Below are 24,932 nucleotides of genomic sequence, written 5' to 3' on the forward strand. Positions count from 1 at the left end.
GCAGAAAATGTAGCCGTAATAATTGAAAACCACTGCCCTATTTCATCATTACAGTTTCATCAAGGCCAGGGATTTGCAGATTTGGGGGCTGAAAATATCATAATAGAAATTTTAAAATACTCTCCATACCTTCAGTTCCACCAGTAGCTAACATGCTGCTTTTCTTACCAAACTACTACATCTCTCTTGGTTTGAAGCATTGCAAATCTCTGTCAATAATTAATTATATTGAATCTTCAGTGTGGTTTAAGGCCCAACTTTGAACCAGAATGAACCTTGATTCCCAAACTGGAAAAATGCACACTCAATTACGTAATCATAAACCAAACATAGTAGCCACTTTGTATGAACAATGGGCTTTTAAAGAATGGTCAACAAGAGTTTCAAGACATTGAAGATTTAAATGACTTCATAAATGAACATTATAAAAGTCAGAAATACTCTAAACTAGATGATGCTTGACTGAATATACCAGTGCAGAATGGCTCAGGATCATGTTCAAGGACTCAGAAGGAATTAGGCAAGGTGACAGTCAGGATTTTAGACATCTCAACAAACCCAGTGAATATCTTTCAAACACTGCTTTCTCCCTAGCAGTGAACTTTCAATGGCATCAAAAATAACTAGCTTCCCTCCCTCAAAATGGAACTCTTCTAAAGTCCTTTCCTTTATAGAAATAGTAACTAATTCAACGTGGATCAGATTTCTTATGTACACAGCACCTATTTTCTGGCTCAGGAGCCTGTGTTCAGGCGATCCAGCAGTATCTTAATTTTCCTTCTATTCCTCTTTTTTGTTGTTTTTGATTTGCATATTTTCTAATGTAAGGGAAAAGTTCTCAATGCTTCTGACAAATATATTTTTGTATAAACAATAAAAATAGTTGGCCCAACCTCAAGACCTTACAACAGTGGTAATGTTCTACATTAGAAACTGTGCTTTAAATATATTTCAGAAATTTGAAGCTTGGTGAGAAGAGAGATACAAAAAAGAAAAAATAAATGGCCATTAGATATCGTAGCAACCTGTTTTAATTCCCTGAGTATAAAAGGAGTGGTAGTAAATGATGCATATGGAACTCCAAAACATAGATAAAAGTGAATTAAAAGAACATTATTGAGTACGTATGAGTATATGTGTATGTCGATGAACAGCGTGGTCATGTCTTGCCATTGAGTTCAAATTCTATTTCAAATGTCAGGCTGTCAAAAGAAAGAAAGTTCTGCTAAATCAGCATCTATACTAAAGAGAGTGACTCTTAATCTAAAGTTTTAGTTCTCTAAAACATGTCATTATCCAAAGCCTCAGAGACCACAAGCAATTAGGTAATTAGGTAAAAGCAATGTTGTTCTCTAATGGTTCATGGACAGTGCCAGAAGACACAAATTCAAAATAAAAGCTCAGTATAGGCTATATTCTAAATTAAGGCAGCTTTAAATTAAGAACAGTCGTTTATTCAAATATTCATTTACTAAGCTACAAAAAATATGTATTGAATGCTCACTATATAAATGGCACTTTTTGAGGTACTGAGAATACATTAGTAAATAAAATAGAAATCCCTACCTTTATGGAGCTCCTGTAAAAAAGATAATACTCAAGTTGATAAATCTATACAGTAAGTTAGAAAGTAGGCAGTGCTATTGAGAAAGTAAAGCACGGGTGGGGAGTGGGGAGGTGGAACACTAGAGGCCCAGTTGGGATAGTGTGGGGTGGGGGGTAAAATTTAAATAGGATGGTCAAGAGGAGAACTCTTGAGAATATGACATTTAAGCAAAAACACAAAGAACCTGAGGAGGCTTACCATGTGGATAGATTCCTCATTCGACGGGAATAGCATCACAGGGAGAGGGGATAAACAAAAGCAAAATTGCTGAGGCAGGAGTCTGTCTAATATTTGAATATCTATATGGCTGAAGAAAAGTGGAAAAGATAGGAAGTAGAGGGAGAGGAAGTTAGAGAGGCTATAAAAGCCCAGGAGACAAATCATAGAGGGCTTTTAGGCTATTTTAAAGATGCTGATTTTCATTCTGACTTTTTTAATTCCTACATTTGATCTACTGAGAATGCTTTGTTTAGAACAGACATAAGGAGACAGAAATAGAAGAGATGGAAGCAGTAAGACCGGTTAGGAGGCTACTGCAAAAATGCATGGCAAGGTGAGTGTGGATACATCCAGGGTGATCATAATGTGAGGTAGTAAAAAATGGCAAGATTCTTGATCTATTTTAAAGATAGAGCCAACAGAATTTTCTGATGTGACATAGGAGACCAAACAGAAAGAAAAAAATTTTTAAGCAACAAACAGAACCCCTGGATAACTCCATGATATTTTGACTTGAGCTATTAGAAGTATAAAATTACCACTAACTGATTTGTGGGAGAGTAGAAAACCAGGGTTTCTGGCTTATTACCACCCATTATGTTTAGCTGCCTTTCAGACACTGTAGCAGATTTGTTTGGAGACTAGTGAGAGCTACACTAGAAATACAAAGTTGTCAGTCATCAATGTATAGTTGGTATTTAACACACAGAACCAAATAAGACCCCCAAAACAGTACAGATAGAAAAGAGAAAAGATTAGAGAAATGGAGAAATTCCAACATTAAGAGGTCAGGATGATGAAGATGAATCTCCATTAAAGAGATTTAAAAAGCACAGTAAATAAAGAAAACAAATAAACAAACAAACAAAAACAGGAGGAAAGAATATGATGTTAAAAAAGTCAAGTGAAAAGACTATTTTAAGGAGAAGGGAATTATTAGCTGCATCTTATATAGATTGTAGATAAATAATCTGAGAATCAAAACTCCACTACTGGATTTGCAATATTAGGGCATTGATAACCAAAGTCAGTAGCAATTTTCCAGTAGAGTTGAGTAAGGATTGCTGAGGGAACAGGAGAGGAGGAAAGGGAGTCAGAAAGTGTAAACAACTGTTTTGAGAATTTACAAGGAGGAAGAGAAGAGTGAGGTGATAACAGGGAGTAATAGGGTAAGAAAGTTTTTTCATTTTTCTTTTAATAGCATGCTATTTTGTGGAAATGGGAAAATAGAAAAGGGACATATGATAATGGAGGTTGGAGAGCAGGAGAAGACTAACTTACAGTGGTGTTCTTGAAGAGGCAAGAAAGGAGGAGTCTAGTCTACAAATGAATGAAAAGGCCTCTGATAGGGGTAAAGGGAGTTCATCTATAGGAAGAAAAGTAGAGAGATGCACATGGAGGATTTGAGGGATAAGCTTATAGGATTTCTCTTGTCCGTTTCAATTTTCTCAGTGAATTGAGAAGTAAAATGATTGGCTAAAAATATGTGTATATTTGCGAGAGAATAGATGTTTGAAACTGTTTCACAAGACAGTGAGATAATGAATGGACTAAGGAACTGCATTATGCTGAAAGTATCAAGGGTTCATTTGAAGTTAGTAGTTAATAATTTAGATGAGAACAATCAGCATGGTTCTAGATCTTTCTCCAGCCATAGCCAATGTCATGAATGCAAATATATGCAGTAGGCAGTTGTATTTTCCAGCCTTAGTGTTTTGTCATGTATGTAAATAAAGTGAGGGAAGAGGGAAGCAAAGAAGTTGCGTGTGTGTTTAACAGAATGGTTTTAGTGATAGTAAATTCAAACTAGGTGAAAAGGGCTGGGAGAACATGAAGAAGAGAGGTAGTAGAAATGTATTGGATCATTAGTTTTTAGGCCCCAGGGAATGAAACATCCACATAATAAAATAAATGTAGTAAGAATAAACATCTATGAAATAAAGCTACAGGAGGGCCAGTGTCCTTGAAAGTGCCATCTTGTTACCAGCAATAAGGTGAAAGGGAAATTCTTTCAGAAATTAATTTGAGATACAAAGGATTTTATTGATGACAAAGAGGGGAATATTTTGAAAAGTCTCAATTTCACATTTCATTTTCAAATTGGTACTTTGCTTACCAGTTCTGTGTTTGCTATTTATGTTTTTGCTTTGGCATAGAGTTAACTTTGGGGAAAAAAATGTTTCTAACTTCTGAACAATTATTGCCTAGGAAGATGTTTTCCCATGAGCTTGAAGTTATCTAACACTTTTTCCAAATCTGTCATCTGTGATTTTGATAACCAAAACAAGATCCCTTATAGAAAGATCTGAAGGCAATAGATCAAGGGTCAGCTGGGAAGATGGCCAAGAAGGAGACACCTAAACTCACCTTGTCCCATGGATACAACTAGAAAACACATCAGCATAAATAACCCAGAAAAGTATCTGAAGACTGACAAAACAAACTCAACAACTAAAGGTAGAGAAGAGGCCACACGGAAGAAAGTAGAAAGGGTGAAGATGTGGTCTGGGAGTGAAAGGGACCATGGCGGTCTGTGGCAGGGAGGGAGCCAGTGGCATGAAGAAAGGAGAAAAATAGGCTTTTCCAGCAGGGAGCCCATGAATGGCGGGGGTGGTGGTGGTGGTGGTAAAAATCCCTACACATTTGCCCTGGAAAGCAAGAGGAGCCAAATTTTGTGAGCCCTTGAAACCAGCAGAACTTAAAGTCTAGAATTTTAAAAATAGGCAGATTTGTCTCTGGAAAAGCCAAGAGAGAATTAGTAACTAAGTCCCAACCCTTAGGCAATAAGACAAATAGCCACGGTGGATTCAGCCTAAAGCCACAAGTTGGAAAAAGTCAAAGCAGATGGATGAGTTATTTGCTCATCTCAGAGCATGGCCTGGAGAGACAGGATCACAGGGAGACCCATCCAGGAACAAAGGAACTGGCAGGTACCATTTCCCTACTCCACCTGCCAGCATAAACAATGGCCACCTACAGTAACCAGCACTGCACCAACACTGCTTACCTAACTACACACATGAAGCCTCACTCCCCACAAACTTTAGTGGATCAACCCTTCCCAGTTACACTCCTCATAGTCCCCTCACTCTATGCCCCCTCCCCTAGAATATAGGTGCAAACCCTTCCAACACTGCACCTCCCAACCCAGTTCATTTTGCAGGACTTCAGTTCTGGCAATGGAAGCAGGTCTCATTTTGCAAGTACACTGTTGCACACCTTATTAAAATGTACCCCACCCCTGCTAGGGATAAAAACTGCCCAAAAAAATCAAAGAGAACCTTTGTAGACAACTGGACTGAAGGAAACAGAGGCCAAGACTAACACAGTCAGTAGGACACATGAGACACACAGGAAACACTCCCTGAAGTACCAGACCCTGGGGAGCAGGAGACACTGCACTGCAGGGCACTACATTTCTTCATAAGGCTATTATCATTAAGAGCAAGAGAATTAGCTGATTATTCCCAACATACATGAGGTAACAGAGAAATATGTCCTAAATGAAAGAACAGGACCAAACCACAGCAAGAAGCCTCAGCAAAACAAGTATAAGTAATATGCATGAGAGAGAATTGAAAGAAATGATCATAACAATATGCAACTTGAAAAAGAGTGGAGGATATCAGTGAGACCATTAACACAAATATAAAAAAGAACCAGAGATCAAGAAGAACACAATAAATGAAATTAACAGTGCTTGATGGAATAAATAGCAAGCTGGATGAGGCAGAACTAATTAATGACCTGGAAGAGAGTAATGGAAAATAACCAAGCTGAGCAAAGGAGAGGAAAGAAAATTATGCAAATCAAGAATAGTCTTGGGCTCCTGGGTAGCTTAGTCAGTTAAGTGCCTGACTCTTGGTTTCAGCTCTGGTCATGATCTCAGGGTAGTGAGATTGAGCCCTGCATTGGGCTCCATGCTCACGTGGAGTCTGCTTGAGATTTTCTTCCCCTCCCTCCCACCTGCTCCTCCCCCAACTCACACATGCTCTCTCTCTCTCTAAAACAAATAAAGAAAATCTTAAAAAAAAAAAATTCTTAGGGAAATCAGTGACTCCATCAAATGTAATAACATTCACATTATAGGGCTCTCAGAAGAAGACAAAGGGGGCAGAAAATTTATTTGAAGAAATAAGAGCTAAAAACCTCCCTAATCTGGGGAAGGAAACAAATACCAGATCCAACAGACAAAGAAATCCTCCCAAAAATTCAACCCAGGGAGGTCTACACCAAAACACATAGTAATTAAAATGGCAAAAAGTAGTGATAAAGAAAATATTTTTAAAGCAGCAAAAGAGAATAGTTGCTTACAAAGGGGAAAGGATTTCTCCTGTAAGGCTATTAGCAAAATTTTCAGCAGAAACTTCTCAAGCCAGAAGAAAGTGGCATGATACATTTGAGTTGCTAAAAGGGAAAAATCTACAGCCAAGAATACTCTATCCAACAAGGCTAGCATTCAGAATAGGAGAGCTAAAGAATTTCCCAAACAATAAGTAAAGGAGTTCATGACCACTAAACCAGCCCTACAAAAAATATTAAAGGGGACGCTGAGTATAAAGGAAAGACTATAAATGACAATATGAAAAATTTAAAAAAATTAAATTTAAAGCAATAAAAATTAAATTTAAAAAATTTCTATAAAATCAGCCAAGGGATTAACAAAATAATAGAATGTAAAATATGACACTATATACTTAAAATGAGGGGTGAAGAATAAAAAATGGGTTCAAACTTAGCCATCAACTTAATACAAATCGCTATATGCAGATAGGATATACAAACCTAATGGACCACAAATCAAAAACCAGTAAAAAATATGTAAACAATAAAGAGAAAGGAATCCAAGTGTATCACTATAGAAAGCCAACAAACCATAAAAGAGGACAAGAAAGGATCAGAGAAAATATATAGAAATAGCCACAAAACAAGTAACAAAATGGCAGTAAGGACATTTCTATAAACAATTACTTTGAATGTAAATGGACTAAATGTTCCGATCAAAAGACATAGAGTGACAGAACAGATTAAAAAAAAAAACCATCTATACACTGCCTCCAAGAGACTCATTTCAGACCTAAAGACATCTGAGATTGGAAGTGAGGGGATAGAGAAACATTATTTTGCAAATGGATTTTAAAAGAAAGCCAGGATAGCAATATTTACATTGGACAAAATAGATTTTAAAATAAACACTAACAAGAGACAAAGACACTACATAATCATAAAGGAGACAATAGAACAATAGGCTGTAACAACTGTAAATATTTATGTACCCAGCATAGGAACACCCAAATACATATAGCATCTATTAACAACATAAAGGAAATAGTTCATAGTAATCCAATAATAGAGGGTGCTTTAACACCCCACTTACATCAACAGATCATTCAAGAAGATAATCAACAAGGAAATAATGGCTTTGAATGACACAGTGGACCAGATGGATTTAACAGATATATTCAGAACACTTCATTCTAAAATAGCAGAATACACATCCTTTTCAACTGCACATGGAATATTTTCCACAACAGATCAATATAAGGCCACAAAACAAGTCTCAACATTGAAGTCATACCATTATCCTTTCTGGCCACAACACTATAAAACCAGAAATCGGCCAAAAGAAAAAAATCAGAAGGGAGCACAAATCATTGCTGTTAAAGAACATGCTACTAAACAATGAATGGGTCAATCAGAAATCAAGGAAGAAATTAAAAAAATTACATGGAAAAAAATGAAAGTGAAAACATACTTGTCCAAAATCTTTGGGATGCAGCAAAAGTAGTTCTAAGAAAAAGTTTATGGCAATAAAGGCCTACCTTAAGAAGCAAGAAAAATCTCAAATAAACAACCTAAAGTTATACCTAAAGGAGCTAGATAAAGAAGAATAAACAAAACCCAAAGCCAGCAAAAGAAAAGAAATATTACAGAAGAGAACAGAAATAAATGATATAGAAACCAAACCAAACCAAACAATGTAACAGATCAATGAAACCAGGAGCTAGTTCTTTGAAAAGATGAACCAAATTGATAACCCTCTATCAGACTCATTAAAAGAGGTCCCAAATAAACAAAATCACAAAAGAAAGAGGAGAAATAAAAACCAACACCACAGGGCGCCTGGGTGGCTCAGTGAGTTAAGCCGCTGCCTTCGGCTCAGGTCATGATCCCAGGGTCCTGGGATCGAGCCCCGCATCGGGCTCTCTGCTCTGCAGGGAGCCTGCCTCCACCTCTCTCTCTGCCTGCCTCTCTGCCTACTTGTGATCTCTGTCTGTCAAATAAATAAATAAAATCTTAAAAAAAAAAAAAACCAACACCACAGAAATACAAACAATTGTGACAGAATATTATTAAGACCTTCATGCCAACAAATTGGACAACTTAAAAGAAATTCGTTCCTAGAAATCTCTACAAATGTATGATCTACCAAAACTAAAGCAGGAAGAAAGAGAAAACTTGAACAGACCAAATACCAACAACGAAATTGAGTAAGTAATCAAAAAAATTCCAAAAAACAAAAGTCTGGGACCAAACAGCTTCACCGGAAATTCTACCAAACATTTAAAGATGACTCAATACTCATTCTTCTCAAATTATTCCACAAAATAGAAGAGGAAGAAAAACTTCCAAATTCATTTTATGAGGCCATTATCACCCTGACAGAAAAACCTGATAAAGATACAACAAAAAAGAGAACTATAGGCAAATATTCCTCATGAATAAAGTACAAAAATCTTCAACAAAATATTAGCAAACTAAATCCAACAACACATTAAGAAATCATAGACCATAATAAAGTGGGATTTACTCCCTGGACAAGGGTGATTCATTATTTGCAAAACTATCAACATGACATATCACATCATTAAGACCAAGGATAAAACCATATGATCATTTCAATAGATGCAAGAAAAGCAACTGACAGAGTACAACTCCATTCATGATAAAAACCCTCTGCCAAGTAGCTCTACAGGGAACATACCTCAGCATAACGAAGGCTGTATATGAAAAACCTACAGCTAATGCCATACTCAGTGGGGAGAAACTGAGAGCTTTCCCTCTAATGTTAGAAAAATGGAAAGGATGTTCTTCTCACCACTTGTATTCAACATAGTACTGAAAGTCCTAGCCAAAGCAATTAGACAACAAAAGAAAGAAAAGGCATCCAAATTGGTAAGGAAGAAGTAAAATTGGATTTTCAGATGACATGATACTATATATAGAAAACTAAAAATTCCACCAAAAAACTACTAGAACTGGTAAATGAATTAAGTCAAGTCATAGGATACAAAACTACTGTACAGAAATCTGTTACATGATTATATGCTAATAATGAAGCGGTAGAAATTAAAATTAAGAAATCAGTCCCATTTACAATTACATCAAAAACAATAAAATATCTAGGAATAAACTTCATGGAAGTGGCAAAAGACCTATACTCTGAAAACTATAGAACACTAATTAAATTCAATGATGCAAAGAAATGAAAAGATATTCAACCCATGTTTATAGGTTGGAAGAACAAATATTGTTAAAATATCTATACTACCCAAAGTAATCTATACACTTAATGCAATCCCTATCAAAATGCCAACAGTGTTTTTCCTAGAACTAGAACAAATAATCCTAAATTTTGTATGCAGCCACAAAAGACCTCAAATGGCTAAAGCAAACTTGAAAACAAGCTGGAGGTATCACAATTCCAGATTTAAAGTTATATTACCAAGAGGTAGTAGTTAAAACAGTTTGGTACTGGCATAAAAATAGACACAGAGACCAGTATAATAGAATAGAAACCCCAGAAATAAATCCACAATTATATGGTCAATTAATCTTGACAAAGCAGGAAAGAATATCCAATGGGAATAAGACAATTTTTTAAAACAAATTGTATTCAGAAAACTGGACAGCTACATGGAAAAGAATGAAACTAGATCAGTTTCTTTTGCCATACACAAAAATAAACTCAAAGTTGATTAAAGACCTAAATGTGAGACCAGAAACCTAAAAATCACAGGCGCTCATCTCTCCGACATCAGTCATAGCTGATCAGCCATAGCAACATTTTTCTAGGTAGGTCTCCCAAGGCAAGGGAAATAAAAGCAAAAAAAGACTATTGGGACTACAACAAAATAAAAATATTCTTCTGCACAGCAAAGGAAACAATCAATAATACTAAAAGGCAACCTATGGAATGGGTGAAGATATTTGCAAATGATATATCTAATAAAGGGTTAGTATCCAAAATATATAAAGAACTGATAAAACTCAACACCCAAAAAAACAAATAATCCAATTTAAAAATGGGCAGAAGATAGGAACAGAAATTTCTCCAAAAACGACATACAGATGGCCAACAGACACATGAAAAGGTGTTCATCACTCATCATCAGGGAAATACAAATCAAAACCACAATGAAGTATCACCTCATACCTGTCAAAATGGCTAAAATTAGTATCACAAGAAACAATAAGTGGTGGCAAGGATATGGAGAGAAAAGAACCTTGGTGCACAGTTGGTGGGAATGCAAACTGGTACAGCCACTGTGGAAAATAGTATGGAAGTTCCTCAGAAAGTTCAAAATAGACCTACCTTATAATCCAATCATGGCACTATTAGATAATTTACCCAAGAAGTACAAAAACACTATTTCAAAAAGATACATACACTCTTATGTTTATGGCAGCATTATTTATTTATAATAGCCAAACTAAGGAAGCAGCCCAAGTATGCATCAATAGATGAATGTATAAAGAAGAGTTGGTACACACACGTACATGCACACACAGATGATGGAATAATATGCAACCATAAAAAAGAATGAAATTTTGCCATTTGCAACGACATGGGTAAAACTAGAGAGCGTAATACTGAGCCAAATAAGTCAGAGAAAAACAAATTCCATATCATCTCACTTATGTATGAAATGTAAGAAACAAAACAAAAAAGCAAAGGAAAAAAGAAAGAGAGAGAGAGAGGAGCCAAGAAATCAGACTCGTAACTACAGAGAACAAACAGATGGTGACCAGAGGAGAAGTGGGTGGAGAGATGGGTAAAATTGGTGATGGAGATTAGAGAGCATACTTACGATGAAAAAATAAAATAATTTTTTAAAAAATATCTGAAGTCACTTTCTGGTGAAATTCTAATGGCAAACTTTACAGACTATAGACAAAACTATAAAATGAGGCTGAGAATATCCGTTCAGATTGGTCGGGCAAAAAGCTGAAGATGTGGGATACTTTATATTCTTTTCTATGTTTAGTTTTCTTTACCTTCTCAGTTCTTTTCCTTGAGCTCATCTGTATTCCTTTATATTTTCCATGCTTTCTCTTTTATTTTCTAATTACCCTCTTTTCTCCCAAACTCTAGATTTTCTTACCCCAACTTATTTTTCATCTTTTCTCTCCTTTCCCAGAATTCTATCCTTCAACTAATTAAGCAGTACATTTTACCATCTTCATTATTTTTGTCTTTCCTACCAGCATTGTAGGACTTCTGTCATTTTATATGATATCCCAGCAAATGTGCTTTCATTTGTGCTTATAGACTGTGTTGTTCACTATCCTTAGCATTTGTTAGCAAAGGTCTCTCGTTAATAATTCTGACTTCACTTGGTACCAACAGGTTGATACGCAGTGTGCAGTGACATTTCAAACATATTTAGAATTGATAGCAATTGCAGAAGTAAAAACAGTACTCCTCTGCTCATTCTATTTATTTTTCCTTAGACGAAAACCTAACTGAAACAAAGATGATGAGTAACTGAAAAGTCCTTTTATTTTATTTTTTCTTCTTTTTTTTTATTAGATTTTATTTATTTATTTATTTGACAGAGAGAGAAAGATCACAAGTAGGCAGAGAGGCAGGCAGAGAGAGGGGGAAGCAGGCTCCCCACGGAGCAGAGAGCCCGATGCTGGACTCTATCCCAGGACCCTGAAATCAGGACCTGATCCAAAGGCAGAGGCTTAACCCACTGAGCCACCCAGGCACCCCCCGCCTTTTTTTTTAAAGATTTTATTTATTTATTTGACAGAGATCACAAGTAGGCAGAGAGATAGGCAGAGAGACAGGCAGAGAGAGAGGATGAAGCAGGCTTCCTGCTGATCAGGGAGCCTGATGCGGGGCAGGATCCCAGGACCCCAGAACCATGACCTGAGCCGAAGGCAGAGGCTTTAGTCCACTGAGCCACCCAGGCGCCCCCAGGCGCCCCTTTTTTTCTTTTAGTGAACAGAAATGTTGATACAATTCAAGTAAATTTATTTTAGAAAAGCATTTGGAATATTGTAACTATTTCAGTGTTATAATTTTACAAACATCTTAATTTTTTGAAAAGATAAAAAATGTAAATAATATTAGATATAGCATCCCATAATAACTTAAAATATATCCCATAGTAGATCTGACATATTATGATCCATACTGAGATGGTATGTATAAAGGCTTGGTGGCTAACTGCCAGGCCTCATGAGACTGATTGTATCATTATGAATCTTGATCATGTCACCACTAGCTATATAACTTTGGATGATTCATTAATATATTTTTCTTAGGTAAAAATATATGGGCAATAGTACTCTTCTCATAGGCTTGTTGGGACAAGTAACATGTGTAAAGCATTTAAAACTGTGTCAAATACATAGTCATGACTCACTAAAAGTTTGGCATTGTTGTTGCTAACACTTTGATATGTTCAATGCTCATGGATGACCAAGACACAGAATGAGTTCAGTCTTATCCATGATATTTCTTCTCTCTCTCTATGGATTAAGCATCAATAAAGGCAAACTGATGAATGATATGGTTAATTAAATGAAAGCTAGGTCAATTTGCCTAGTCCAGCTTTTTTTTCTTTAAACATCATAAATTTACATGTCATCTTCACGTGGGGACCGTGCTAATCTAATCTGCATCATTCCAACTTTAGTCTTTGTGCTGCTGAAGTGAGCATTGTGTAGTCCAATTTTTGTTGATAAATTATGGTAATTCAGCAGCAACACAGGAGTCAGATATATTCAACAAAAATCTCTTTCTTAGAGTCTGCAGAATATGAGAACTTTCTTTTCCTCTCAAAGTGGTACTACCTAAAACTTCACAACATCACCTCAACTTGGGGTCACGTATACAACTGTCATGCTCTGACTTTGCCAACTCTGGGTTGCCAAAATACAAAGAACACTTTAATATTGATCAATAATTTAAGTGAATTTTTAATTTTTTAATAAAAAATTGTATTTACTTAGAAGCAATTTTAAGTGAATTTTAAAATCTGATTTATTAGCTTATATGCTACTTAATTCTTTAAAAATAAAATAGGAATTAGAATAAGGATTAGATAAATTTCCCAAGCTATTCTGTGTCAGTGCTAGCGTTTAAATTCTAGATCCTGACTCATTTTCCATTATGTTCTACTATTCCAGCTTGATTATGGACTATTTGACTACAAAATCAGCACAGGTAGAAAACTAAGATTACTAAGGCCTCCAACATTGTATTTTTGAGGATTACGTGACTACATTGTGAAGGAATGGATCTTTAGCTTCTTTAAGTAACAATCCTGTCATTTACCAAAAAAAAAAGGTATATTTTCAAAAATAGTGCTTTGAGGCTGGGCCCTAATAACAACTTTTAATTATTCCACCTTAGAGCCAAAACAATCATTAAACTGGACCCAAATGTGAAAGCACTGTCTGTTAAGTACATTTTAATAAAAGTTTATTTTAAAACGTAAGGATTACAAAATATCCAGTCTACTTAGATGGACTGTTGACACTATTTCTGACCTAGTTCCCTAGTCTCTCTTTTCCCTTCCCCCAAATTCCATCCTCTCCTCTCTCTGGAAGCCTGTTTTTCGTTCTTTTTTCCTACTCCCCAACCTCCTTAACACCTTCTACTCTCAAGAATGACACTCTTGGGGTGCCTGGGTGGCTCAGTTGTTAAGCATCTGCCTTCAGCTCAGGTCATGATCCCAGACAACTGGGATAAAGCCACACATCAAGCTCCCCGCTCATCAGGAAGCCTGCTTCTCCCTCTCCCACTCCCCCTGCTGGTGTTCCCTCTCTTGCTGTGTCTCTGTCAAATAAATCAAATCTTAAAAAAAAAAAAAAAAAGAATGACACTCCCGACTTTTCAGATGAAATGTTTTCTCTCCTATTCTTTCCAAACTAAATTCTTCACATCAGCTCTTCAGATATTTATAATTCTTTACTTAGAAATATTATGCTTCCCAGAAGGGTGGGGAGGAAAAGAGAATTGAAGGCTGGAAGTAAGTGCATGTGTGCACATACACAGTATAAACTTGACTTAGAGCAATACCTGTTAGCTTTCTTCTTCTCTTAAGAGAGTTAAAAAAAATAGGAGGAGTCAAGATGGCGGAGAAGTAGCAGGCTGAGACTACTTCGGGTAGCGGGAGATCAGCTAAATAGCTTATCTAAAGATTGCAAACACCTACAAATCCAACGGGAGATTGAAGAGAAGAAGAACAGCAATTCCAGAAACAGAAAATCAACCACTTTCTGCAAGGTAGGACTGGCGGAGAAGTGAATCCAAAGCGACGGGAAGATAGACCGCGGGGGGAGGGGCCGGCTCCCGGCGAGCGGCGGAGCAACGGAGCAAAATCAGGACTTTTAAAAGTCTGTTCCGCTGAGGGACATCGCTCCAGAGGCTTAACTGGAATCCCAGGCGGGGTCAGCGCAGCCTCAGGTCCCGCAGGGTCGCAGAAGGATCGGGGGTGTCTGAGTGTCGCAGAGCTTACCGGTATTAGAACTGGGAAGCCGGCTGCAGAGACAGAGCAGAGGAGTGACTCTCAGCTCGGGGTTGCCTTGAACCGGTCGCAGGCTCGGTCAGCTCGGAGCGTGGCCGGAGGCCAGGGTGGCGGGAGTCATTGGGCGCTGTTCTCTGAGGGCGCACTGAGGAGTGGGGCCCCGGGCTCTTGGCTCCTCCGGGCTGGAGACCGGGAGGCCACCATCTTCATTCCCGTCCTCCGGAACTCTACGGAAAGCACTCAGGGAACAAAAGCTCCCGAAAGCAACCCCGAGCGGATTACTCAGCGCGGCCTGGGTAAGGGCGGTGCAGCTCCACCTGGGGCAAAGACGCTTGAGAATCACTACAACAGGCCCCTCCCCCAGAAGATCAACGGGAAACCCAGCCAGGACCAAGTTCACCTACCAAGGAGAGCGGCGGAATTCCAGAGGAGAAGAAAGCAAAGCACGGAACTCATGGCTTTCTCCCCATGATTTTTTAGCCTTGCAGTTAATTTAATTTTTTTTTCTTTTTCAATTTTTTTTTCTTTTTCTCTTCTTCTGCTGAATTTTTTTTAACTTTTACCGTTTTCTTTTTTTAACGTTTTTTAAATAGTTTATCTAATATATGTATATTTTTCCTCTTTTTATATTTTTTCTTTATCGGCTTTCTTTTTTTTAATAGTTTCTTTTTTTTTTCTTTCTTTCTTTCTGAACCCCTTTTTATCCCCTTTCTCCCCCCTCACAATTCGGGATCTCTTCTGATTTGGCTAAAGCATATTTTCCTGGGGTTGTTGCCACCCTTTTAGTATTTTACTTGCTCCTTCATAAACTCTTATCTGGACAAAATGACAAGGCGGAAAAATTCACAACAAAAAAAAGAACAAGAGGCAGTACCAAAGGCTAGGGACCTAATCAATACAGACATTGGTAATATGTCAGATATAGAGTTCAGAATGATGATTCTCAAGGTTCTAGCCGGGCTTGAAAAAGGCATGGAAGATACTAAAGCAACCCTCTCAGGAGATATAAAAGCCCTTTCTGGAGAAATAAAAGAACTAAAATCTAACCAAGTTGAAATCAAAAAAGCTATTAATGAGGTGCAATCAAAAATGGAGGCTCTCACTGCTAGGATAAATGAGGCAGAAGAAAGAATTAGCGATATAGAAGACCAAATGACAGAGAATAAAGAAGCTGAGCAAAAGAGGGACAAACAGCTACTGGACCACGAGGGGAGAATTCGAGAGATAAGTGACACCATAAGACGAAACAACATTAGAATAATTGGGATTCCAGAAGAAGAGGAAACAGAGAGGGAAGCAGAAGGTATATTGGAGAGAATTATTGGAGAGAATTTCCCCAATATGGCAAAGGGAACAAGCATCAAAATCCAGGAGGTTCAGAGAACCCCCCTCAAAATCAATAAGAATAGGTCCACACCCCGTCACCTAATAGTAAAATTGACAAGTCTTAGTGACAAAGAGAAGATTCTGAAAGCAGCCCGGGAAAAGAAGTCTGTAACATACAATGGTAAAAATATTAGATTGGCAGCAGACTTATCCACAGAGACCTGGCAGGCCAGAAAGAGCTGGCATGATATATTCAGAGTACTAAATGAGAAAAACATGCAGCCAAGAATACTATATCCAGCTAGGCTATCATTGAAAATAGAAGGAGAGATTAAAAGCTTCCAGGACAAACAAAAACTGAAAGAATTTGCAAATACCAAACCAGCTCTACAGGAAATATTGAAAGGGGTCCTCTAAGCAAAGAGAGACCCTCAAAGTAGTAGATCAGAAAGAAACAGAGACAATATACAATAACAGTCACCTTACAGGCAATACAATGGCACTAAATTCATATCTCTCAATACTTACCCTGAATGTTAATGGGCTAAATGCCCCAATCAAAAGACACAGGGTATCAGAATGGATAAAAAAACAAAACCCATCTATATGTTGCCTACAAGAAACTCATCTTAAAACCGAAGACACCTCCAGGTTTAAAGTGAGGGGGTGGAAAAGAATTTACCATGCTAATGGACATCAGAAGAAAGCAGAAGTGGCAATCCTTATATCAGATCAATTAGATTTTAAGCCAAAGACTATAATAAGAGATGAGGAAGGACACTATATCATACTCAAAGGAACTGTCCAACAAGAAGATCTAACAATTTTAAATATCTATGCCCCTAACGTGGGAGCAGCCAACTATATAAACCAATTAATAACAAAATCAAAGAAACACATCGACAAGAATACAATAATAGTAGGGGATTTTAACACTCCCCTCACTGAAATGGACAGATCATCCAAGCAAAAGATCAACAAGGAAATCAGGCCTTAAATGACACACTGGACCAGATGGACATCACAGATCTATTCAGAACACTTCATCCCAAAGCAACAGAATACACATTCTTCTCTAGTGCACATGGAACATTCTCCAGAATAGATCACATTCTTGGTCCTAAATCAAGTCTCAACTGGTATCAAAAGATTGGGATCATTCCCTGCATATTTTCAGACCACAATGCTCTAAAGCTAGAACTCAATCACAAGAGGAAATTTGGAAAGAACCCAAATACATGGAGACTAAACAGCATCCTTCTAAAGAATGAATGGGTCAACCAGGAAATTAAAGAAGAATTGAAAAAATTTATGGAAACAAATGATAATGAAAACACAACGGTTCAGAATTTGTGGGACACAACAAAGGCAGTCCTGAGAGGAAAATATATAGCGGTACAAGCCTTTCTCAAGAAACAAGAAAGATCTCAGGTACACAACCTAACCCTACACCTAAAGGAGCTGGAAAAAGAACAAGAAAGAAACCTTAAACCCAGCAGGAGAAGAGAAATCATAAAGATCAGAGCAGAAATCAATGAAATAGAAGCCAAAAAAACAATAGAACAAATCAACGAAACTAGGAGCTGGTTCTTTGAAAGAATTAATAAGATTGATAAACCCCTGGCCAGACTTATCAAAAAGAAAAGAGAAAGGACCCAAATAAATAAAATCATGAATGAAAGAGGAGAGATCACAACGAACACCAAAGAAATACAGACAATTATAAGAACATACTATGAGCAACTCTACGCCAACAAATTTGACAATCTAGAAGAAATGGATGCATTCCTAGAGACATATAAACTACCACAACTGAACCAGGAAGAAATAGAAAGCCTCAACAGACCCATAACCAGTAAGGAGATTGAAACAGTCATCAAAAATCTCCAAACAAACAAAAGCCCAGGGCCAGACGGCTTCCCGGGGGAATTCTACCAAACATTTAAAGAAGAACTAATTCCTATTCTCCTGAAACTGTTCCAAAAAATAGAAATAGAAGGAAAACTTCCAAACTCATTTTATGAGGCCAGCATCACCTTGATCCCAAAACCAGACAAGGATCCCAACAAAAAAGAGAACTACAGACCAATATCCTTGATGAACACAGATGCAAAAATTCTCGCCAAAATACTAGCCAATAGGATTCAACAGTACATTAAAAGGATTATTCACCACGACCAAGTGGGATTTATTCCAGGGCTGCAAGGCTGGTTCAACATCCGCAAATCAATCAATATGATACAACACATTAATAAAAGAAAGAACAAGAACCATATGATACTCTCCATAGATGCTGAAAAAGCATTTGACAAAGTACAGCATCCCTTCCTGATCAAAACTCTTCAAAGTGTAGGGATAGAGGGCACATACCTCAATATTATCAAAGCCATCTATGAAAAACCCACTGCAAATATCATTCTCAATGGAGAAAAACTGAAAGCTTTTCCGCTAAGGTCAGGAACACGGCAGGGATGTCCGTTATCACCACTGCTATTCAACATAGTACTAGAAGTCCTAGCCTCAGCAATCAGACAACAAAAGGAAATTAAAGGCATCCAAATCGGCAAAGAAGAAGTCAAACTATCACTCTTCGCAGATGATATGATACTATATGTGGAAAACCCAAAAGACTCCACTCCAAAACTGCTAGAACTTGTACAGGAATTCAGTAAAGTGTCAGGATATAAAATCAATGCACAGAAATCAGTTGCATTTCTCTACACCAACAACAAGACAGAAGAAAGAGAAATTAAGGAGTCCATCCCATTTACAATTGCACCCAAAACTATAAGATACCTAGGAATAAACCTAACCAAAGAGACTAAGAATCTATACTCAGAAAACTATAAAGTACTCATGAAAGAAATTGAGGAAGACACAAAGAAATGGAAAAATGTTCCATGCTCCTGGATTGGAAGAATAAATATTGTGAAAATGTCTATGCTACCTAAAGCAATCTACACATTTAATGCAATTCCTATCAAAGTACTATCCATTTTTTTCAAAGAAATGGAACAAAATAATCCTAAAATTTATATGGAACCAGAAAAGACCTCGAATAGCCAAAGGAATATTGAAAAAGAAAGCCAAAGTTGGTGGCATCACAATTCAAGCTCTATTACAAAGCTGTCATCATCAAGACAGCATGGTACTGGCACAAAAACAGACACATAGATCAATGGAACAGAATAAAGAGCCCAGAAATGGACTCTCAACTCTATGGTCAACTCATCTTTGACAAAGCAGGAAAGAATGTCCAATGGAAAAAAGACAGCCTCTTCAATAAATGGTGTTGGGAAAATTGGACAGCCACATGCAGAAAAATGAAATTGGATCATTTTCTTACACCACACACGAAAATAGGCTCAAAATGGATGAAGGATCTCAATGTGAGAAAGGAATCCATCAAAATCCTCGAGGAGAACACAGGCAGCAACCTCTTCGACGTCAGCCGCAGCAACATCTTCCTAGGAACATCACCAAAGGCAAGGGAAGCAAGGGCAAAAATGAACTTTGGGATTTTATCAAGATCAAAAGCTTTTGCACAGCAAAGGAAACAGTGAACAAAACCAAAAGACAACTGACAGAATGGGAGAAGATATTTGCAAATGACATATCAGATAAAGGGCTAGTGTCCAAAATCTATAAAGAACTTAGCAAACTCAACACCCAAAGAACAAATAATCCAATCAGGAAATGGGCAGAGGACATGAACAGACATTTCTGCAAAGAAGACATCCAGATGGCCAACAGACACATGAAAAAGTGCTCCATATCACTCGGCATCAGGGAAATACAAATCAAAACCACCATGAGATATCACCTCACACCAGTCAGAATGGCTAAAATTAACAAGTCAGGAAATGACAGATGCTGGCGAGGATGCGGAGAAAGGGGAACCCTCCTACACTGTTGGTGGGAATGCAAGCTGGTGCAACCACTCTGGAAAACAGCATGGAGGTTCCCCAAAATGTTGAAAATAGAACTACCCTATGACCCTGCAATTGCACTGCTGGGTATTTACCCTAAAGATACAAACATAGTGATCCGAAGGGGCACATGCACCCGAATGTTTATAGCAGCAATGTCTACAATAGCCAAACTATGGAAAGAACCTAGATGTCCATTTACAGACGAATGGATAAAGAAGATGTGGTATATATACACAATGGAATACTATGCAGCCATCAAAAGAAATGAAATCTTGCCATTTGCGACGACGTGGATGGAACTAGAGGGTATCATGCTTAGCGAAATAAGTCAATCGGAGAAAGACAACTATCATATGATCTCCCTGATATGAGGGAGAGGAGATGCAACATGGGGGGTTGAGGGGGTAGGAGAAGAGTAAATAAAACAAGATAGGATTGGGAGGGAGACAAACCATAAGTGACTCTTAATCTCACAAAACAAACTGAGGGTTGATGGGGGGAGGGGGTTGAGAGAGGGGGTGGGGTTATGGATATTGGGGAGGGTATGTGCTATGGTGAGTGTTGTGAAGTGTGTAAACCTGGCGATTCGCAGACCTGTACCCCTGGGGATAAAAATATATGTTTATAAAGCTGTAAAAAAAAAAAAAAAAGAAAAGAAAAAAAGAAAGAAAGAAAGAATGAATACCCAAGTTTTGTAGCAACATGGACGGGACTGGAAGAGATTATGCTGAGTGAAATAAGTCAAGCAGAGAGAGTCAATTATCATATGGTTTCACTTATTTGTGGAGCATAACAAATAGCATGGAGGACAAGGGGAGATGGAGAGGAGAAGGAAGTTGAGGGAAATTGGAAGGGGAGGTGAACCATGAGAGACTATGGACTCTGAAAAACGATCTGAGAATTTTGAAGGGGTGGGGGGTGGGAGGTTGGGGGCACAGGTGGTGGGTATTGTAGAGGGCACAGATTGCATGGAGCACTGGGTGTGGTGCAAAAATAATGAATACTGTTATGCTGAAAAAATAAAAAAATTAAAAAAAAAAAAAAAAGAGAGAGTTAAAAAAAATAAAAAAAAATAAATCCTCTCCTTAAGTGTCTGTCCACTCTAGCATTCCTAAGTTGGCTAAATGAAGGAGGTCAAGGGAAGGACAAAAGAGAAAATAAAATTTGTGTATTTTTGCTAAAAATATACTAATGTCTTACGGTTTCAAAATGTCTGTCTTCTGTAGACTCATAGCTAATTATTAAAAGAGATGCCATGACAAATACTAGAGGAGGAAATTGATGCATTCATAATAGACAATATAAAATAAATCATGTAGGTGGAAGGCTAAAACTAAAGGCAGGACTGATGGACAAGTGGTAACTCACTTATAATAATAATCATAATACCTGTAAGTTTTCTCAAAACTGATTTTGAGGAGAGATTTATTCTTTCTAAACTATTCTGTACAAGACCTTCAATTGTAACTACTTTTATAACTTGGATTAAAGACTAAGACTTTCCTTATCAGAATTTCTCATGTTCCTCATTACCTTCCCTCATTTGAGAGGCTATAAAAATATTCCATTTTCCCTATTATAGTTAATTTGTCCATGACACAAACTAAAGCTGAATTTTCCAAGCAAGTTCCTAAGTAAAAATAAAGAAAGTAATGAATGTGATGTATTAATTTAGGACATTTCTATTAAGAGTTGCCACTTATTTAAAATGTATTACACTCTTAATCTCACTTCAGTTTTTCTACTTTTTTTCTCTTCTTTCTCCCCAGTTTTAGTTTATCCATAAAAAAATGTAGATATTTTTATTGCCTTTGGTAAGATTCACTTAATTAAACATCTCATCTGAAATAAAAATTTTAAATCCTTATTAATGAAAATGAGTTCTTCTTGAGTCAAAATCATAAAGAGATCAGTAGAATAGTATGCTATCATAAAAAGGGTAATATATTTCTGTATCATAGAATGAGGAAAAACTAAAAGTAACTCCCATTTTCTTTCTAGTCATTTTTGTTTTTTATTCTTGTTCTAGTTTGGACTCTGTCCATGAAATAAAGAAAAGTGACTATTCTATAGAAAAGCAATATCTCTTTGGAATAGGGGAGAATAATAGGATATGTGCTATCACCAAAAAGAAGGAGAAAAATCTATCTATAAATATATGAAGCAATTTCTGTTTATATTGGTAACTGTAGAAAAAATGCAGAATATACTGCTGGTTGCATATAAAGGGAAACACACACACACACACACACACAGGTGTCTCTATATTTTTACATGATCTCTAAAAGAGTTGGTAAGTTTTTCCCTCTGGGGAGGGATACTGGATAGCTTCCAGATACGGACAGAAGGAAGAGCTAGTCTTCATTGTATATACCACTGTATTTTTAATTTTCTTATCAAGTGCACATATTTCCTATTGAAAAAAAAAAAAAACATTTATAAAGAAGATATCTTTTGCTATGCAGAAAAAGGTTGACACTCAGTATTACTGAGACCCAACGCTAATTTTATTGCCCAGCTAGATATGGGACAGATCCAAGAGTTCTACAAACTCTCAGAAAGTTTTATTTGTTGTAAGCCCATAAATTTATACTTTTTAAAATACAAGCACTAACATTCCTACGTAATATGTAACCTGAATGAAAAATTGCTTTCATGATGTATTAAGCTATACATCATCAGGGCCAGCTGTCACTCTGATGATGTATTGGTGCAATAAATCTCAAGGTGTGACACATTGAAAAAGTATTACTCAAAAGAGAATGGTCTCCAAGTTAAAAACTGATCCAACATAAAATTCAAAGAGAAAACTATAGAGAAACAATTTATCTGTTGCCAAGAAGTGTTATGCAAGGAAAGATATCTTCTCAGGGCATTTCTGTTTTGAATGTTACAACTTTAGCAGGTTCAGGGGAAATCAAAACAATGTGCCCCTTTTTCCAGTATCCAAAATTGATCCTGGAGATAACTGGTTAAGAGCACGCCCAAGGCGACTTCAGAGGAAAAAAGATGTTGCGATGAACATTGAAGATTTAAAGGTGGTATGGGAAGGGGAAAAAATACCTGGGAGTGGGAAGCAGTTCAGAAGATGGTGCATGTATCATCTATGGGAGAATCTGACCTGAAAGCTAAGAGCTGGAAAACTGCAATGGAATATAGAACCCACGTCAAGGATGCAGGGGAGAACGGGGGAGGATGAAGTAGGACATCACAGGACAATTGAGAAAGAGTTTAGAAGATTCTCTCCAGATTAGACACTGACATAGAAGAGGGAATTTCATAGGATGACCTAGAATTTTGCCATTTATTAATCATTTGACCTTGGAAATTTTGAAATACAGTTCTGGCATTCAAATTAGAGAAATTGGGGATAGAGATGTAAAATGCTCACTTTCATCCATTACAAGTTACCAAAGAGAGTTTCTGCACAAATTTATCTCTCATTGAGTCGTTTAATTAAGCAAATACATAATGTGATCTTTTAGATGTCACCCCACTCACAGGCAAGGGGAACATCTCCCAATTCGTTCATTCATTCATTCACTCATTCATTCATTATTAGACATTGTCCATTGTGTTTCAGATACTGTGACCAGCCCTACGGCAACATAAATGAATACAACAGAAATAGTAATGCTTTGTTTTTGCTCATACTTTGTCTCCCTTTTGTATCCTTTATCTAACAACAACCTCTCAATCATTCAATGGTACCTCATGTTTCTTGTGCCCCAGGTCCAATAATCCATGGCCATATCAGCCCAAGATATAATATCCCTTTTCTGAGGTTCACTGAATTTTCAGAATTGAATGAGACATTCTAAACTAGTTCAACATTTCAATTTAGAAATAAGAAAATTATGGCCTACAAAGATCAAGTGCCTTACATGTTTGGGGGACATGGTTATCAAGTTATAACCTTGAACTAGGTCTTCTTTAACAAGAATTTGTCCACTTCATCATACCTGCATATTTTCGTGGCTATGCCACTTACTTGGCATACACTCTCTGTTTGTTTCTTTTATTTTTGTGTGTATGACTTTTGCTATTCCCAACTAAAGAGGCCATTTTTTAGTCTAAAGACTATGTCTCCTTTGTCTATGTACACTGTTTCCTTCCAACTCAGGCCCTCACAGTCTTCCTGAAAGAGGGATGTGACTGCAAATGTTATTGGACTTTCCTAAATCACTAATTTCTAAAATGGTGCTCTCTGATAGCCCCAGTCGTGCCACTTTCCTTTTTTTTTTTTTTTTTAATAAATTGAGAGTCTCTTCTAACATCACATTATGAAAAAGAATTCCATCTATATTTGGAAATGTGGCAAAAAGCACTCAAAGGGAAGGCAGTGAGCTCCAGGGAAAGAACTAGTAGATCAACTATTAAGCTGCCCAGTTCTTCCAGATTGATTTCTTTTGATCTAGAAAGAAAAAATTCCTGGGTATGATTTGAAAAACACACTTAATAAAATGGCCCCTGAAAATCCTAATGCTGAACCTGACTGAAATATTTGAAATAGGAAAGTAAGCCAGTGATCCAGACAGCTCAGTGGCAACAGAGAGAAAGCCTTTGGCTATAAGGATGGTTTCGCTAAGGAGTGAACTCCTATAATCAGCTCTTCTTAATGAAATTGAGGATACTGCCACAAATTTCTGCAGGATTATTTTGGAGATATCAACTTAATACAAATATTAATTACTTTTACACATAAGAAACACTTTCTGCTCTTCCCCTCTTCCAGGTTTCCTTTGAAAATCCAATTATATAGAAACGCAGTTTTAATTATAATATTGATTTTACTTCTTTGCTAGGAGTGGGACTAATTCAATTAGTTGTAATTATGTGCATAGAGTGGTCGGACTAATCTTTCAGGATGTTGGCCCACTAACTTCAGACCGCTTTTCTTCACGTCCAAGTCAGAGAGGAACATTCCGTCTCTGAAAGGCCTGAAATTGTGCAGACCTTTAAGAAAGGAAAACAAGGAAGAAGATGCAATAGTCTCTTTAAAAACTTGACAGTTTGACAGTGGCTTTTCAGATGCAAAACTGTGCAAATCAGATTTTATGTAGCCTTTGCAATTAGCAACTG

The 24,932-nt window shown here is 37.1% G+C and overlaps 1 long non-coding RNA gene across 1 annotated transcript in view; it reads right to left on the minus strand.

Annotated features, from left to right (window-relative positions):
- Positions 1–24,932, minus strand: part of LOC125083872 (uncharacterized) — a 64,474-nt gene that overhangs the window by 19,175 nt on the left and 20,367 nt on the right. The gene's annotated exons all lie outside the window — the stretch shown is intronic.

This window comes from Lutra lutra, chromosome 13 (assembly GCF_902655055.1).
Source record: "Lutra lutra chromosome 13, mLutLut1.2, whole genome shotgun sequence".
Taxonomy (NCBI): domain Eukaryota; kingdom Metazoa; phylum Chordata; class Mammalia; order Carnivora; family Mustelidae; genus Lutra; species Lutra lutra.